The 20,494-nt window shown below is 38.1% G+C and overlaps 1 long non-coding RNA gene across 2 annotated transcripts in view; it reads left to right on the top strand.

Moving 5' to 3' along the window:
* LOC120358956 overlaps positions 1–18,387 on the top strand; it is a 30,678-nt gene extending 12,291 nt beyond the window's left edge. For both annotated transcript variants that reach the window (XR_005575842.1, XR_005575841.1), the window contains exon 2: positions 14,687–18,387. This is a non-coding gene — a long non-coding RNA (uncharacterized LOC120358956). The remainder of the gene's footprint in view (positions 1–14,686) is intronic.
* Positions 18,388–20,494: the final 2,107 nt, after the last annotated feature.

The following is a 20,494-nucleotide window of genomic DNA, read 5'->3' as shown; positions in this document are numbered from 1 at the left end:
CTTTTTACCGCTGTTTTCTCGCTGTATTTATAAATTTATTATAATATACGTGAATTATGAATCGACTAACCTACTTCATTTAACGTTTTGAGTCGAGCGCGAAGAAGTATCTTTCTGTTCATAATTATCAATTCTACGAACGCGGCATGTAGAATTGCTAAACATCGGTGGGATACAATAATTATAAATGATAACGATGTATTAAATTCTCGCTCTATTGTTCGTGATAAGCACGATCTCGCGCGTAACAACTATATCGGTTCGGGATCTGGTTAGCATCTGGAAAGAAACTGCGCGGTGTCTCGGAACATGAGCTTCACGCGAACTGCAGAATTCCGAGAAAGTCGAGAAACGGACAAGTTTTTTTTTTTTTTTTTTTTTTTTTTTTTTTTTTTTTTAAGAAAACTGGAATAGGAACGAGATTCGTTCCTATGTCTCTATTACATTGAGGACCCTATCTATATGCAGATTCCATACGCGAGTTTTGTCGCCCTCCGTAAAATTAAACTTACTGCATTCTTTTTACACCTCTTTTTATCCCATTCGTAGTGGAGTATGCGTCTTCCATACGAAGAAACGATGTTAGGCCTCGTCTTGACCCCGCCCTGCGTCTTCAGCAGTCTCTAATTACCAAAAATTTTATGAGCCGCGCGAGTTCTGTCATTTGTTTGCTCAAGTACACCGGAAGTTCGAGCTAATTGATTATCTGCTAATTTGTAACGTTGTCTTAGAAGATACCGACGTATGAAGATCAGTTCCTTCTGATGCTCCTTCTCTTTTTATATCGACTCAAACGAATAATTGTTAAGTGTAACAATAACGTGGAACGTATAGATCTACATTGTTATTATTCTTTTAGTTAAATTTTATGATTTACCTTCAATTTCTTAAAAACAGAATTTTGATATAAATTTAATTTAATTTAACTATTAGTTTTATCTGTAATTTGGAATTATATGCATTATATTTTGACAACGCAAATGTAAATACCGTACATCGTTTTATCAATTGATGGAATTTATACAGGGAAGAACTTTTGTACGTCGCGATCCGAACAATGCATACGCGTGTTTTCAGACGCTCGACACGCGATCAATGATTGTGGCTAGGTATAAGCCAGGTGAATATACAGCTGTTCCGTCCATGAATTTCTAATGCCTCAAAAATCGCGGCTTACTCGTATGAATAATAAAACGGCCATGCGAAGTATTCACGTACAGGAAGATCGATAGGCTTTTGCTATAGATTTTCGAAGTTTGGTAATTAAACGATAAATATTAACAGGCTATTGATCATTCATCGATTTATTATAATTCAATAGTAAATAAAAAATACTGCTATTCTGTACAGTCTAAAAATAATTATTCAGAGCAATAAATTTGTGACAAGTTAGTTTGTGTACACACAAGTCTTTTTATCGAGTGAGGAATTATAAATACGTTGACTTTCATTCACATGAAAGTAGAAGAGTGATGTTTACCCTTGTCTCATTAGAGGATTGGATAATTGTATCAAACTCAATCTGATAGGAACGATGTAATTTAAGGTCATTGACTGCACGTTTCTGTAGGGCGTGTTACTTACAGTTCTTACGGTGATGAGATTTGTCTATTATTATGCTATGTTACCACTGTGCTGATTTCAATTGTGGGAAGGGGAAAAATGGTGTATAGATCCAGATAAAATTGCGCCTTTAAGAGGCGTGAGTGAATGTTAACGATTAAATAATCATTAGTCTTGAGGTATTAATCATTCAGAGTTAGATGTTTGAATACATTAAAAGCCATTATGCATTAAATTAATGTTTTTTTTTCAAAGTTATTAGAAAAAAATTTACTTAATAATATATTAGTATTACAGGAATTAACTTCTTCTATTTTGCTTCAATTCTTGTTTCAAGAAAAAAAAAATTATGAATAATTTGAAAATGCAATAGAATTCTAAGAAAGCAAAGAATTTTAAAGACATTTAAAGAGATCGATAACTAGGAAATAAAGTTGAATATCAAATTGAAAAAAAATGATATAGCTGGAAGAGGGTGCAAGTAAGATTGCTTCATGTCGGATCGAAGAATAATTTGTACAAATCAAATAGGTCGCATACACACTTAAAGCAGTATAGGATATTTCCCAAAACATTAAAAAAATTATGAAAAATTACAGATTGTTTATATTGCATTTAAAAGTAGTAGAAAAAAATTGGTGACAATTTTCTTTCTGAAAAATATAATTTTATTCATATAATTTTCATATATACATAGTTTATTTGAAGTGTTGATATTAAACATATTTCAAATGTTTTTACTTTGCAGAGTCTGTATGTCCGATACATTTTTAAAATACTTTAAACTCGATTCTCTAGCAAACGTTATGAATTCTTTGAAGTAACTTGGAGAGCAAATGGGACCTACCGGGTAGTCGATTGCGAAACGCGTGCCTTGTTGAAATTTACTCGCAGTATGAACCGCTAATTATTAGTCACAAATCTTTGCAGTAAGCCTGGTTTCGTAGTTTTCTTTTGAAACGCATTCCGTACATTTGCCTTCGGCAATGTACAGCTTCAAGGGGACACTAACATTTCTTCCTGCACTCATTTTTCTAAACCACTTCGTGTTTTTTTCGATATACAGTCGTTAAACAGCCGTGTGTTTGTCACTAATAATTAAGCTATATACATTAAAAAATATTTCTAGATGTAAAAAATTTAATATCTTGTTCACATTGTTATACAAGTTATAATTATTTTCTTTCTATTTATAATATTTTCTCATTTATAATTTAATTATGCTTATATTATTGATAAAGATTATCGGTAGACATTTATATATTGATTAAGAAATTATTTATCTATGCAACTGTATTGAAAATTGGTTTGAACTGAGCGACAAAACGATATCGTTATGTCGTTATTACGTAATCATATGGTCATTACATTTTAGACGTGTTATCTATGCAAATCAGCAGTGATCAACATGTTATTACTATCTCGCTACATGTATAATTTGCTTATTATTGGTTACCTAACAGTTTGCTACTTTCACCGTACTGCACATAATGCTCTGCCGGACACTTTGGCCTAAATAAAATGGCGAGTTGTTCTTGTTATCAAACGACGCGACGCAAGCAGTCGCGTCGTTAAAAGAATATAGCGTCACACGATACATACAATAAGATAGTTTTGAAGAACGCCGTCTCGAAATCGCCGGCTTTCGGGGTCAGAAGCAGCCGCGGCCGCATTTCGCCGCGGATCGCAGGAACTTGGTGTGCTCCGCGTTGACCCACTCTACGCGGGTCCGGACTGTAATAACACGGCAGCACGAAACAAACCGACGAATTAGTACTATCGGGTTCTGCGAAAGCGGTCGACAGACGGACGTTACCAGAACGAACGAATGAACGAAGGAACAAACGGACAGACGAACAGACAGCTAGCGCGAGGGCCAAGCGAGCCGAGCGGAGCGAGGAAGAGACCGTGGGGAGCGCGAGACCTGGAAAGGGCCTGGTCTCGTGCAATTACGAGGCCCCGGCAACCCCGACATTATCCCCAATTATCCGTGTGCGTTTTGAGGCTAGGTTTTCGGGTCCCCTCGGGGGCCAGAATCCGCGCGAGAGCCACCGCGAGGCATCGCGACCCAAACGTCCATCCGCACAGGCCTCGGAGGTACGGAGCACAGAAGGAAGGGGTGGAGGGACAGGAGATGCAGAGGGAGACTGGAGCACCGGCGATCCATTATGTGGCGTCTGCCGTCAGACACGGATCGATTTCACCGTTTTGGCGCGATGTCTGGTCTGCGCGTCTCTTTTCCTACGACCGCAAAAGCCACGCGATCGAAACGGTCGCATGCTTTGCGGCGACCGTCGCGGAGAGTGTCAAGATTTCGACAGACGGTTGTGTGATTTTGAAGTATCTGAATTAACATCTCGTGTCTGAGAGGGAGCTTAAATTTCTTTCAACAGCAATTCTTTCATAAATATTTAGGTAATATCTTAAGAACAGCCACCAAATAAAAATTAAACTCCTTTTAGATAAACCCCAATCTTAAATTTCATCAGTCTAGCATCTCTATAATAATAAAATCTCTAGGTATTTTTCAATTTTCTTTTCATATTCTGCATTCCTAGAGTCGGAGATTTTCTGAAAAGAGAAAAGAAATTTATAACGTAGTGTTCAGTTAATAATATACCAGAGAACACAGATGGCCGGAAAAATATTCCATTCGATCATGTACAAAATCGAAATAGTGGAGATCCATTACGTGGCGTCTGGCATCAGCCCCAAATCGATATTGACGATTCGGACCCCTTAACCGCAAGGCATGCGACCGATCGCCGCGAAGAGCTGATGCAGAGCTATTCTGACGACCGCACGTCGAATGCCTCCGGTGTAATCGTGAGCGGAAGGACGAGTCGAGGAAGGTCGAATAGACGATTATAGTTGCTGGGTGAAAACCGTTACAGATCTATCGAGAATGACTTTGATGTGGTTAATGTAGCATGTCGATTATGAGATCTTTTTTTTTTGGATTCGGAGCGTTGTGAACGTAACTACGAAAGATAGATGAGACGACGATGCTCGAAATGGTGATAATGGACAAAGATAAGCAGGAGTCGTCGATTGAAATTTATCGCAATAGCCTAACGGGAACGCTATAAAGCGCTATCAAATATGCCTTGGAGACGACTTTAAAAGTAACAGGACTAACAAAGAATAGACAGATAAACGATGACGAATACCGGAGGTGGAAGTGGATGGCTATAAACGCATTTTTGTGGTCGTGTGCTGCTTTTTTACAGCCTAGACGCGGTGTTTACATCGGGAAAACCTCGTCGTAGCATGAAGTTTCGCCTCGGCGACGCCGAAGGATGAGATAGAGGAGATAGAGTGAAGAAAGAAAGCATTCCACGTAAACCGTTATGATGGCACGGCGTTAATAGAAGATTGTTTATCGCGCATATTTTTTGTACCGCTATCTTCTCACAAATATATTCATAATTACTATGCCTATAAGTGTGCGAAGAGTAACAGGAAGCTGATCAAGGAAAACTTACGATATCTAAATCTGATATCTAAAATAATTAAACGGTAGTGACGATTAACTTTAGCTAGCTACTGACTTGATAAATAATCATTTACTGATTATATACGCGATCTCATCTAAATATTACAATTTTGTAAAATAAACTTTTTCATCTATTTTCTGTTCAACGAGGTAAAAGCACGATTTCGTTGCAGTTTCACTGAATATGACATTAACGTAGTTCGGGCCTCAAGACTCTGATACAAATTTAACTCGCCTCTCATGCATAAATCATAAGAGTTAAAAGGTGGCCTAGGAATGTTCCACTTGTGCGTAATTAAGTATGACCGATGCGCGCGAGATACCTAACATTAGCCAACTCGTCTGAGCGAAAACGAAACCGAATAACACATTCGTAAGTGCGGCGGCCAGCCAACTAGTCAAAACTTAACCACCGTATAGCTTACCGTGTTCCGACAGAAACTTCCTAGGCGCCTGAGAAGGGTGTAACTCCGCCGCGCGGTATCTCGTAAGCTTTCGTCGATCGGCGGAGGTGATCTAAGCCACTCAATCATGAAAGGGCAGGGCCGGGTGGGCCATGAAAATAGCGCACTTTAGAGGACTCTGGGCGAGTTCTACGGTACGGTTGGCGTGCTACGGGAGATTTACAGTCTCCGCCACCGGAAAAGGTACCGAGAGGGCGGCCGGTGGAAGAATGGTTTCCGACGGCGGTAGCTCATAGCCCAGGCGCCTATATACATCCACAACGGCCGATATACGCATGCCAACGCCTGCAGAACTAATGCCGAACCGGCATGGTAGACACGCTCGGATACGTGCTCGCATGCTAGAAGGATTTGTATCTAAAACAGATTCCTCGCCGTATGTTTGCATATATCAGAGCGCATCGCGTATATGGCGAGAGACTCTTGGGGGGGAATATACGTGCAACGTCAGTTTTTATCCGAAGGGAGACTTCTCCAAGCGTTTCCATCCGTCGGAAGTCGCCAGTTCCAGTTAACACCACGCGATTCCTGCCGCGTATGCTCTCGCTATTCCGACGGCTTATGCCGCGTTACTTCAATCGCTTGGGAAGTGTTCGTGAGAAGATACAATGGGGGATTGTTTTGATTTGGAATTGTTAGAGTGTGCTGCGGGGCAAGTGTACATATAAAGCTATAATTTTAAGTAAACTACGCACCACCGTGATTACGGTGGAATTGGGCGAACAGCACTTTGCAAACTTGTAATTCTCTATTGTAAATTCTGCATGCCTCGAAATGTTCTGAAATAGCATTTTTCTTAGAAGGTAAAACTTACTCGCGCATTGTTCCACGTTAGAACTGTATTTTCCGTTTCCCCTTGCTGCACCGCGGCCCTTCGACGCACAATACTGGGGGTACTAACCGAAGCAACCCCGAGCAACTAAGATCATAACGCGCAACGGCGGCATGAGCATTGTTACTCATTTCGCGAAGCGTACGGTCTGTTTACGTCGACGATTACACGCGAGGCTAGGAGTTAAAGTGTTAAAGGGATTCCAGCTTTTGTTCGTTCCGCGTTCGGGCGTAAACCACGTGTCGGTTACGGCCGAGCCTGCTATTTCCCCGCGGACGATCCCTTCAATCGGGAATTACGTACAGCACGCATGGTGCCCGCCGCCGCCGCCGCCGCCGTCGCATATGCACGACCGTGCGGCTTACAACTCGCGTCTTACACCTTTCGAGCACAATTTTCATAATGATATGCGAGAGCAAGAGAGGTCGAAGTCGCGCGGCCTGCTGCATGTTTCCATGGTTCCACCTGACATACAGAGCGGACCACGCGGCAGATGACCACCGGTCCCCGACATTATACGTTTCCGAAACCAATATTCTTCGGGGATAATGAGCATCCCTCGGTAGACGAACCGCCTATCACCGTGTCAATGGCGCGCACTGCATTGACATTGTGCACCGTCCTTGTCGCCGTTACCGAAAATCGCGTAGCGTGATGGTGAAAAAAGAAAGAGGCAGCTTCGACATAGCAAGGTGCAACGAACTCTGCCGGTCGGTCAAATTGCTACCTTCTTCAGCACACCCTGCTTATTGTGGCTCTAGTTCCGTCGTGGAAAATCACTTTGAGGGAGGTTTTCGACGGAATTGGATTTGAGAAGCGACCAACATGGTTGGATGAACGTACGGTGAGCGATGCACTCGCGTGGTTAAAAAAGGCGGTTTGGAAATTTTAAAAATTGAACTTTTATTCGTATTTGACACCTGGCGATCTGCTTCTTGAATTTTGCAGATGTAAATTTTTTGTGTCTATTAACTATAAATTGCTACACTTTATTTAAACTTCATTATTAAATTTAATAGAAAAATACTTCCAATTAAAAAAAATATTCCACGACAAAGCAATTATTACAAAAGACTGATGAGTCTAATAATTGCTGCATAAATAATTCTCGATATTCTGTTACGAATAACGAGTGTCTTGGATTATTATCTGTTACTAAATTGAAAAGGAAGATGCCCTTTGTCAGCTCGTAATAAGATAGCGCGTTTACACTTAGCGGATGAAATATCAAACTATCGACTTTTCTCTGGCCGGCGCGAAACTAGTGGCCTTGATCGCTCTTCACGTAGGAAGTTCATGACCGTGATCCAGGAAGATCGCATCCGAGTCCGCGGGCGGACTCGGCTGTGGAATACAGTGAGATTCTCACGCGAGTTTCCGCGTGCAGGCGTACCGCGCTCGTTCCTCGCATCACGAGCTCTCGGCCATCGCTTTCTTGCAGCGCGCGTGCAGCTTTCGAAATATCGTGGCGCTCCGCTCTACGGTTCGGTGCCTATCAATCACTTGACGCATGGTCCGACAATAAGACTCCTCGAAAGAGAGAGCTATTATCCTGCCAGACTCTGGTGATGCACGACCTCCGGGCCTCGAAGCTGGACCTCGAGTCTTTGCCAGGCGACTGTGAGCCGCACGAAAATTTCACAACGTTTTGCGAAATGGCGAGAATAAAACTTCCATGCAATCGCAATGTAATAGAATTTCACATATTATATTTATTAATTTTGATGATAGAAATTGAATAATATAATTTTAATATTCAATTTCTTAAATAAAAATTTCAAGACTTGATTAACTAATTTAAAGAACTTAAAAGAATCTATAATTCTTTGAAAAATTTGAGAAAGATATTAGATGATTTTTGTTACGTGAATATATAGTGTCGTATGTATATTTTATATCCTTGGAAATTTTATCTGAATCGTTTGATTACAAAATCGATATGACGAAGCACACCGTAGAAGTCTCCTTAAAATGGATGGAGTAATATCAGAAGTACATGTTGGAGCCGAGGGAAGAGAATTATGATGGGCTCTCAGGAAGCCTCACGTTCGTATTAAATCTCAGGCAAGTACGACGGCATAATGAAAAATCCGACAGTAGACATAAGTCAGGGCCGTCGCGAGGAAGAGCGATCGGGCTTGTTCTCCTCGTGAATATTCATCGATCTCTGCCGCGTCGTACAATGGCAGGGTTGCGGCGAGGAGAGAACGAGATTCCGCACTATATTAGTACGGAAAGAACGTTCATAACGATAAAATAGTTTCTTTAGTGTAATATATCCAGATTATCGTGGAAATCTTAGCCGAATAACTTTAATTTCATCTTTTTTTTCACACAAATATAATAATCTTTGCTATTAAAATTTAAATTTTTGGCAATCGTCTTCTACATAATTTTAAAATTACGTTAAATATAATAATTAATCAACCATTATGTAGACATATTCAATTTTTTACATACACAATGTAAATTATTCATAATAGGATAGTTTTCGAATGCATACAACTCATTTAAGAAACTTGGTAGATTTTATAAAAAATATATTGATTTACTCTTTATAATAATTGCAAATGTGTACATGAATATAAAATATTCTATAATAAACTTTCTTCTATGAAAATATAAAGATTGAATATAAAGTTGCATGATTACATATTATTATCACAAATTGATAAACATATTTACATCACTTGTACCTGATTTTTTAGCACACACAAAATAAGAGGTATATACATAATTTGTTAAACTTTTGTCTACACATTATTCATTTTTCGTCTATTTTATATTTTTGTCTCTAAATATTTATTTTATTAAGTAAAAATATAAAATATTGATGAAGTACGACATTCAGCATCTCTCTCTTTTTTTACATAATTACAAAACTGATCTCTGTATCGCAGTGAAACTTTACATAAATCATTTTGAATATTTAAAGTACTTAAATAAAAAAAGTTCAGATTTTTTCATTATTTATTATTTTATTATTAATTATACTTTTATTAGAGCACAAGTCTACTTCTTATTGAAATAACTTTTTATCCAAATAGAAAATTGCCGCCAAATTTTTTTCTACTACTTTCAATTCCAATATAAAACAATCTGTAATTTTTTCATAATTTTCTTAATTCTTCTTTTGAGAAATATCTTCTTACATACATCCTTAAGAGCCATAATATTTCTTTTGGGGGATAGATTCTTTTCGGAGATTTTCAAATCCTCGAAGCAAGGCGATTCTTGAAGGATCGCGTGACATGCTAGCATCCATGTATTCTCGAGGGAAGAAAACTCGTCATACGTATATTAGTGTGCATGTGGCCGAAGGCGCATGCACGGTATGCCAAGACGATCTATCGTTGCGTACGCGAACGCGTGCTATGTACTCGCCGACGCGACGGCGCGAATCGTCACGAATGCAAGGTACAACTAAGGCTCGAAACCAACCGCGGGGAATTCACGAATCACGCGACACGCGTCGTACCCGAGGTTAACTTCCTCCCATATGCCCACGTTCATTTTATTAATTCCATCAAAAATTCGTAGAACTTGCCGCATCGTAAAATTACCTGCCAATTATTCATTGTCGTGACACTTGATTGCGTTCTTTGTGGCAGTGTTGCACGTATGTACATACGTGGTTGCTCCGCACGTTTAGAAACACAAGATGCATCTTCAATATTTTTTATTTCTCTTAACAAAATTTTCATCAAATAAATCCTTTTCAACAGTTTTGTACTAAACGAATTCCAACATTACATTAATCAAGTAATAGAAATGCCAAATTACATTTATTATATTTGTATGCATCAGTACGTATACATCTGCAAAACAATGAATTTCTTCGAGGAAGAGTGACTAAAGGGCCATCGTCGGGCGGTTTTATTGCGTTTCTCGTTCACTCTTAGATTTACTCGCGGGATATAGTTTTCTTCGAAATGACATGCAAATGCAATAGGTATCCAAGGCGAGTCTGGTTTTTCAGGGCGTTACCCTCAGAAATTCTGGTCGGTTGGTTGGTCGATGCACAACGTCGAGGGCGGTGCATCTGTCGACGGAAGATTTATATCCCGAGGCCGAGGTTGTTTCTACCCATTCCCGACTCGCGGCCGTGCTGGGCACGCCGGCAAAAAGCAAAGCTTTCGTTTCGGAATTCGCGAATCGGTGACGCCTTCGAAAAAATTTCTTGCATCACGCAAACGGATTAAAACGTTTCAACTTGATTTACGCATATCGCTATGTATAATTATCTAAGTTCGATACCAGTTTTAAATCGAAATGAAGTTAAAGATATAAATCGAATGAAAGCACGCTCGTATGTGTGCAAGACATGCGGGCGAGAACGTTCTCAGCGATTAAACAGAAATTTATAAGAACACCTATTAGCAAATTGGACGGCGGCCTTCGTTCATTAGCGATCCCAGGAAAGTAATCAACTAGCACTTAATTAATTATATATTTACGGCATCGTTTTATGGCACGCGAGGCATGACGCTCGTATTTTAATACTTTGTGGATCATGATAAAGATTCAAATACAGATACGGTACTGTAGAATTAAATATACCCAAGCAGAACAACGACTCGTAATAACCAAATGACGTTAAGGTGAATCGTGATTGATCGAAAAGTAACTTTTAATAATCATTTTGACGTCATTTTGATATTGTGCCTATAAGCGCTATAATATTCTTAGAGTATTAGTAAAAATTAAAATAATATTTAAAGGATATTCCGAGAATATTATTCAATATTTTTCATATTATTTTAATCTTATTTTAATATTGTATTTATGTTATATGTCTGTTTTCATGTGTTATTGGTGATATAATATATTATTTCATCCGTGGAATCTCATAAAAATATTCTGCGCATATTGTTGCCAAAAATTAATGTAAATTATCATGAATAAAATATTCATAAGTTTCATAATTGTTACATGTAAAAATTATAATATTCCCGATAATTTAAAATATTGTAGTAAATAATATTAATAATATTATATTTACATAATATTATCAGGAGTGGACATATAACTACTTTTTATTAATATTAAATAACATTCAGAAATATTATTTGATATTAAATAAATAATATTGTAGCGCTTTTAGAACGATGACTTTTTATTCTATTTAGGTAATTTGCGGTATTGTATCGATCATACAAATATTTTTGTGCTGAAGCAAGTAAAATAACAGATGCGAATTTTTGTATGTTTTGTATGGAATGAACAATTAATCTTACTGAAATAAACGTTTCATACATTATACAAATTGATCTTAGATAACTTAAGGTGAGCGTTAAACGAGAATCCAACGCTTAAAAAATATGCAATTAAAGAACACCTAACGCGCGCGCAATGTACGCAGGAAATAATAATTATGATTTGAGGAGGAGTTGAAATCCAATGATCCGGCTGATCCTTTCTGCGGTATGAACACCAGGCATTAACGTTACCACGGCGTGGTTTCAAAATGGAGGATTCCGGCTCGGCGAGAAAACGATGCGATGCGCGGCGCGATTATAACTCGGCCGCGAGGGCCGTCGGGTCTATCAAAACCCGCTCGGCCATACATCAATGCCATCTATACGTATAATTTCGATGTCGACTGGCTCTTGGTTTTATTTTTGCCACGTGTAAAAGCGAAGGCGTACGCGCTGCAATGCGAGATTTGATGTTAGGTAGACGTTGCGCCGCTGCACTTTGTTCCATTCTTTTATACGTCGATCCAGTCTCCTCGAGATGTAGCAAATTGATGGAATACGCATACACGAAAGGCAGGCATTTTGCAACTCGTTATTATTGTTCAATATATCAACATGTAATACGTGAACAGTGTTGCGCTTAGATAACTTGAAATTATTCATATAAAGATAATTAAGATAAATTACATATAAATGTACTGTAAATAAGATAATGATAATTAAATGTAAATTTATCTAAATGAAAGATTAAATTATATATTGTTTTATATAGATAACTTTAAGATAATATCGGTGTTGAACAGGATAATTTAGGATATAAAAATATATTTCTTTTTATAAAAGAAATTTTATAACAAAACAAGAATTCTTCAAATAATTCAGTCTGACAAAAAATTTTTCTCTTTTGATTTAGATCAATAGGCAAATAAAAATCAAAGTTGAAAAATATAGAAGAAATATATAATAATTCTTATAAAAAAGTTTCTTATAAAAGTCTTTGAACACTTGTAGTTTTGGAGAAATTTGTACATTGCGTGACAATTTTCTGATCCGTGCAATCTGTTATCACTTAAAAAAAGTTCTCTGGTAGGATACCTAAATGATAAATTGACGATTGAAGCTAATGACAATATTTTATGCTCTAGATAAAAATAAGAAAAAGCTATTTCTTTATCTAAATAATTATCTAATTAAATTCATATAAATAACGGCAAATGAAACATGAAGGAAAAGAAAATAATGATCATTGATTATTTGTCTAAGTTATCTAAGATCAACTTACGGCTACACGTGAGAAATATGAATGTATTTACATCTATTACATTTCATAATGCATACAGTACAGTTTGCATTGCTAGATACAGACTACTTGTTAACAAATCGTAATGTTTTATTTTCAGTTCAATGGCCATCATTATAGTTTAATTAGCGATTGATTAACTAAACATGAAAAATACATAGCGCACGAAGAAGATACAAAACATTATTGACAGTTAAATGATATGGTATTACCTGAAAGTAATAAATGTCACATTGTGGTTTAATGGCTCTGTAATTTAGATCACTGCTGCATTATCAGTTATAAAGACATAAGCAGCATAATGACAATTTATTTTTTCTTGTTTGTTAAGATTTTTTATTTGCGCATCAAAATACATTTTATCAATTTTTTGATGCTTTTATTTCGATTTTTTCTTGCACCGAATTTATACGGATGTGTGTATCGAACATTTTGAATATCGTAACTTCTTTGTGCGAGTCTCTTACAGAATTTTAAGCAAGCTTCTATTATGACTTCGTTCATAGAATATACAGAATGGCGTTCAACAATATTCTTCCCGCCATTTTTTCTGTGAGACCTCGGAGGACCAGGGCGAAGATGCCCATACACCACGCGCTGTTCTTGCGCCGAGATCGGTAATAACCCAATAAATCAGGGTACCCCAGCCGATGCAATTACGTTCCGTGGCTGGAACCCAACCCTTCTCGTAAATATTGCTCTCTGCGCACCGACGCAGCATCCTCTCCAGGTCCACCGCCGTTTCTTCCTCTCTTAGTTTCCACTTCTTTTTTTTATGGCGGTCTCACGACCCCGCCGCAACGCAGGGGATCTTCCTCGTGTGCATCACACGCCGGGGTTGTCGACGATACTCGTGCCTCATCCCCCTCGTGAGTATCCCGTTCGTGTTCTCTTATTACCGCCCGCCGTTCTCTTCCCGCGCACGCGGACACCATAGCGCAACCATGGGAACCGTCGTGGCGTAGAGAGTGTTCGAATCCTTTTGGGGGGTTTAATTGCCACTGTGCGATCTGTTAATTCGCGAGTGTCAGCTTGAGAAAGCGAGCCGAGAAGCGAGAGAGGGATTTATCTCTCCGCCGTCGACAGCATCGACGTGAAGATTCTACGGGAGTGCGTGTTCGCGAAAATAGGGGGGTCGAAACGCGATGGACAAGAATGCGTCTGGGCCCCATGTGTGCTATGTGTAGATTGCCCATAGAAAAACAAAATAGGGGGAGGATTGAAATGTATGACTAAAATTTTTACTGAAGTAACAAACTTATAATCTAAATACTCTTAAAATTTTCAAAATAAAGAATTACAAATACGTTTTTGTATATAATAACATTTGCTGTATTTTAAATTATCGGATTATTATCAATCTCTAAGAAGTTCAATTGATCCGATTGCAGATTAAAATTTGAAATGCATCTTTTTAGCATTAAATAAATAGTAACTTCTTGTAATTTAGCAATTGGGAATGTATGTGGCTTAATGCGGACCATGAAATGAATCACAAACGTTAAAAGAATTATTGATGCTGCATGCATTTCTATATTATTGCATTGAAGAGAAAACTTGAAGCAAGTCGAAACGTGTGTCATGATGTAATCATTGATTTTGATCGAATAAAATAATGTACGCAAAATTTATCTGCGTCTTTTGGACTCTCAATAGCCTGCATATTTGTAATTTTTTATTTTGTAAAATAAAGTACTTTAAAAGAATCTTCTTTAATATTACATTGAGAAAAGATTATTATTGTTCGAATATTCAAAATTCATCTTTCGCTTCTCTCCGATAACGGCTTCGTCAGATGTAGCACTGATGAACATTTGCACGATTATCTTTCAGGGTGGCGAGGAACTAGTGCTATGAGAAGGGCATAACCGTGACGTTTTCCGAAAATTGTCGCCAGCATGCGATGCCGTGCACGCTTCACACATGGTATACGACAGGTATACCATCACAGGAACGCAATTCTATCAATTTCGTCATTCTCGAAGGGGCAAAAGATGCGCGTTCGTTACTTTTGACAGCTGGCCTGCACCATTACGCCAATAACACATCATCGTCGCGCAACGAGCGGCAACGATCCGTTTGTTAGAGTATTCATGGCATCAAGTATAAGGAAAGCGTAAAATGACACGAGGCAAATTGCATCGTTTGGTGGCACTGAAATTTGCACGAAAAAATACAGAACGGTCGGCCAAATATCGCAAACGCATGCATGCGAAATGGCTTGTATTGCCTGACAATTATTCAGAGAAACGAGCTTCGTATGACACGCAATATGAATAACACGACAGTGCCAGTTTGCCCGTGGATCAACATCAAATATCGAAAAACTTACGTAATTCTCTAGCTTTACATACAATTAGCTGCTTTGCTTTACTACTTCTACCATGGCTAAGACGATACAACACGTCATACATCGTATGCATTTGTTTAATAATGTCACGAACTTTTACAACCCCGCAATCCTTAATTCTTAGTTAATATCACGCAAAGCAATAAGAACTCTATAAGATGATTGTTGATGGAATGAAAGTGATACTATTGCTATATTATTTTATGACATTCATTCACGTGACTATATTGTTCTACTCTTAGAGATATCTTCATAATATTTCTAAAAATTTGTTGTTTTATGACATTTTTATTTGTTAGATCAAAGTTCCTGTTTATTTTATTCCTTTATCTTGCTGCTGTCATATTGTGACTGTAACTAATGTTCTTTGCTATACAGAAAGTGTAGATATTTTTTTTATCGTTCTTAATAGCTACTGAGAATGTCGAATAGCAATGGTGCTTTCTTTCTAGAGCGCTTCAGTTTGCCATCGGCATTTTGGCGTTAGGCGATAAATCTCGGGGCGAGTGGGCTTTAGGAGCCCTCGCCGTGTTAGAAAAGAAGAAAGTAGAATGCGAAAACGAGGGAATGCGCGCTGCCAATAGATTTACGAGGCCATCCGTCTTCGTAGTACGCACTTGATGCTCACGCTCGCGATAAAAGCGCAGCTCATCTACGCGTATACGTACATGTGCGGCACGGCACGTATACATACGTACGTACGATTCCAGAGGAACGGTTCGTTATTATAACCCATGAGGCGTAATTGTTTCCAAGGAACCAACATGGAGAAGACCTTGCCTGAGAACCCAGAGGTATTAGCAGTCTTTCTACAGGACGTTTCAGCAATAGTGCCAGTAGTCACGATCACTTTGCTCGATTCTAATTGTAGTAACATGAAAGAACTACGTATTAAAAGATTTGCATATTACTGTGATGAAGTGAAAATAGGAGGATTCGTTTATCGAAGATTATAAAATACATTCATTTATATAGAAATAAAACAGAAAGTTATTGATCCAACTCGTGCTTCTTCTAGTTTTATTAAACTTAAGCTCGATCTTAATAAAATCTTGAAAGAAACGCAATTTAAGAAAGTTGCACAAAACAAATTAAAATGATTGATAAATTGACTACTTAAACTTATTCATCGTTTAATACTTGTGTAACTTATCAGAATGTGCAGGAAAGTATGTTAGCACGAGCTATAATTTAAATTCGACGAAGTTGCAGCTACGAAGCGATAGCATAAGTTCTAGACAGACGTGTGATGGCAAGTACTGCATTAACATAACAGAGTGATAACACGCGGCACGTGAGCCTTAGAAGGATTTTGTTAAATTTGAAGGAGAGTTACAAATATAATGTGACGGCTCAGACGGCACCGATATTGATGAGACCTTGCTCGAAAATGTCGTGATGTTAGTTGGCTTCCGCGGGAAGCCCGAATGATAGTGCCGCTAGTCACGACTACCTCGGTCGATTGTAATCTAGCGAGCGCGAAGAAAGCCCACGGTTGTATTTTTATCAGAGATCATGCAAAGTTGCCTTTTTTTACAGGCGTGCAGCGTCGGAAATCTACGGCGGCTTATCGATGTTGCGACTGCATTCGAACTCCGTGTAAGGTAATAACGCCGAAAATAATCGGCGATGAAATAGACGATTTGTAAAATCGCGATTAAATTAGGATAGGTAAACGGCGATGTTGACATGTTTGATCAAATTTGTTGTCCGTTTAGAACGACGCAATAAATTACGAAACTCGACGTATAAATCAGCCGCGGTTAATTTTATTTGCTTCCAGATTTGCCCCGCGCGATGACGACTAAAAGGTACAAGTCTTGTTAAGAGTATCACAGCTAGAAGATTATCCTTGGAAGAGCGTTTCCCGATCGTGGCGGCTGCATAATTAATCGAATAATATGCAAATTTCTTTGCGGTAATAAACGTCGAACTATTAATCAAACCGTTAAATTACCGCCGAGTTTCCATCGCGAAAAGATGAAGAAAAACGTGAATAAAACACGGCCATTAATTATATAATATTATTCATTCGAAAAGCATATTATTACTACGCATTCCGAGCGTGTGCCATTACGTGATTAATTAGATACTTTAACGGACAGAACAAATATTAATAAAATAATGTTTGTGGGAGTAGCATCGCATTCCAAAAAGAGTCAAAGTCATTAAACGTAATCCAAAATGCAATATAAACTTGGATTTTTTTCGCTTTATCTGTTATTTATTATTTTTATTAGACGGTTCTAGAAACTATTTTTCTTTTAACGCGATTTGCATCTCTGCATCAGATGCAATCTTTTAATGTTTCATATGGGTTCGAGGCAAGCGCAAATCCACGACCGCTTATTTACGCGCGAAATTTTTGCGCAATGTTCTCGCGTGTTACAAGAAAACAGTGGAGATACGTAAGTCGGAGGGGAAAAAAATGATTTTTTTAGAGCGCGAACCCGGAATGGCGCCGGCGGTCCGGTTTAATCTCGACACGCCCATTACACACGACGTACATATTACATCACGATCGCACTCGATAGCAAGCGTATCTATACAAGCCCTATTCCCCCGTGCCTACCTACGATACGTGTAAGCCGCAATTAAAATTCAAGAAAAATTCTCGGAAACCTGTTTCGAGACTGAGCGAAATATTTCGCTGCGAGGTGGTCACGCAGGAACGCCAGTCACGGATGATCTCGTTTAATTGCCCTTAGCCATTAGATACTCCCCCCTCCCCCTCTCGATATTTTTATCGTCTGACATGTCCGACGTTCTTCGTTAGTGATCAATTATTCCGCGCGAAATTAGGATAATTTTCGACACCTTGTTACAAGCAGAAAAATATTTTTCTCTTGTTAAGAGAAGCGTTCCTACTCAATTTATATTTCTTCTTCTCGTAAGCATCGATTATTTCTAACAAAGAATATTTTCTTGCAGATAATTGTCTTCAAATATGTGTATATATATGATTAATATTTTTCTGTGCAGAAGTAGACTCCTGGCCATTCAAGGAAACAACTTCAGCTACGATTTATATTATAATAGATGTACCTATATTTTCTTATCATTGATATAATTTAGCCAAAGCTTATAGTTATAACAAAGAAGAATTTAATAATGTTATATTTGTATGACACATTTTTATAATTTTATATTTATTAATAAATATATCTCAATAACGAAATTATAATTCTTGTCTCATAATGGATTACTTGATAATTTCGTATTTATTAAGATTATTTATTATATCATAGCTTGACAATAATGTGACGAGTGCAGTGAATATTCAATGAGCGTAGCTAATACATACGTAAACCGATCACGTGTAATTCGCAATATGAGAAACATTCCTAGCGTTCCATATTGCAGTTGCAATTTTTACTCACTGCTAATCATACGATCAATAATCGATAGAGTCGTCACACCACGTCAGCCACATTCCCAGGAAACAATATCACTTATCCTACTATTTTTACACTTGGCTGATAATTTTTTGTCTACTATATCGGAACGTTTTTGCGGCGGCATTTGCGAGCAAGCCTATCGATTACGCGCGACGTCGGCGCGAGGGAGAGAGAGCGGAAATTTCTTCGAAGTCATTTTCTAGCGTGAGTATCTTGATACTCGGAAAATGTTGCGCAAGTAAAAAAATGGCGGCGTTGCGGTACGCCCGCATGTGGGACTCCGGTATTGTTGCGATTTTGTGAAATGGCGTGCATGCGGTACGAGAGCGTGGTCACGAGAGAACCGCGGTCTCGGGCAACCACCATTTTGAAAGATGCTGCATCCTGCAGACCGTGCAGCCCACGCAAACCCACGGCCGATGAAGAAAACTCATACCACCGCAACCACCCACGTTTCAATCCCATTGGTTGCGGCGTCCTCATCCATGGGATACCACACCACCCACGGGCCCAGACCCATTGTCAGGTTTGTACGGCGCGTCCGATGAATCCTGAGACGATAAAGTATTACCTTGTTTGCTTCAAAGAAGCAAAAGATTGAATTCAACATTGTGTATATTATTGATGATAATCTTGAAACCGAAGTATCTTAATCTTTGTTCTTAACGGATAAAGAATTGCTTTAGGTAATTATTAAATACTGCTTTATATCTTAAAAAATACGTATTTTATTTTTTGATTGATTATTTATATTTTACATACATTTTCATTACATTTCTTCACGCACAGAGAAGTTTCTTTGAGTAAAAGCAAATTAGTTTGAATAAAATGAATTTGTGCATTACTAAACGCGGTTAAAGAAAAGTTTCTTTAATTTAAAGAAATTTTGTGGTTATTCCTTTTATTAGAATTAAAGAAATATAGTTTGATTGTGAAATGTAAATTTTTTTTTAATGAAAGAAATATATTAAAAAAAACAACTAAATTATTTCTTACATTTTTGTCAGTACTTTCTTTGAATTAAAAAATTATTTGTTTAAATTAAAGTAATAATTTAAACAAATAATTTATTTATTTTAAAAAGAGTTAATAATGTCATTTCTTAAAATCAAATTTGATTTTCCTCAAAGGTATTTTCACTTTAACTTAAAAAAGAAATCAAGTTAAAAACTGATATTATCAATTCAAACATAACTTTTCTCCGGGTGTTGCAAAATTCTATATAATGGCGAAGAAATATAATAGATATTGAATATTTTTTTTCATTGACAATGAAAATTTATCATCTTTTCTCTTATCATTCTCTTAAATTGTGGAGACGGATAAAATAGTGCTGTTGTAAATTGTACAACGATAAATAGAGTTGACTAAATTTCATCCAACAAGTTAAACTAAGCTGCGACTTGCGTTGAAAGTGCTCGAAAGCAAGCCGAGAACGGTATATCGAATTGAAGACAAAACATGTTTCACCGGGTGGATAGGAAGGTGAACCCCGGCAAGTCTCAACACGAGAGTTCGCGGCTTCCCCTTCGCCATTCGGATTACGGTTGGTTAGGCTAGGGCTAGATTATCTCAGTGACGGTAAGTATAGGTTGGATCGGCAGTTCTAGCCATCCCGCGGCCATACCAGGAGCATTGCTTCTCCGAACACGTAAGTCCGCCGCGCTCGCCAAGCGCGCCGAGCCACGCGATAATTCATGGGACTTTATGCGCACCTTGTGTAATGCCAGCTCCGTCGGCTTTTTCTTGGCCTTCGCTGCATCCTGAGAAAGGGGGAAGGGCAGGGAGCGAGCAAAATCTTCGGATCATTGGCTTCGGCTTATGACTGCTTAAACGGACGTGAAATTTTGCGATAAAAATTTAAAAAAACCTGGAAAATTACTCGTAAAAGTA

This window comes from Solenopsis invicta, chromosome 11 (genome assembly GCF_016802725.1).
Source record: "Solenopsis invicta isolate M01_SB chromosome 11, UNIL_Sinv_3.0, whole genome shotgun sequence".
In the NCBI taxonomy this organism is placed as follows: domain Eukaryota; kingdom Metazoa; phylum Arthropoda; class Insecta; order Hymenoptera; family Formicidae; genus Solenopsis; species Solenopsis invicta.
Note: the sequence above shows the minus strand (reverse complement) of the source record. Positions and strands in the feature narration are given on the sequence as shown.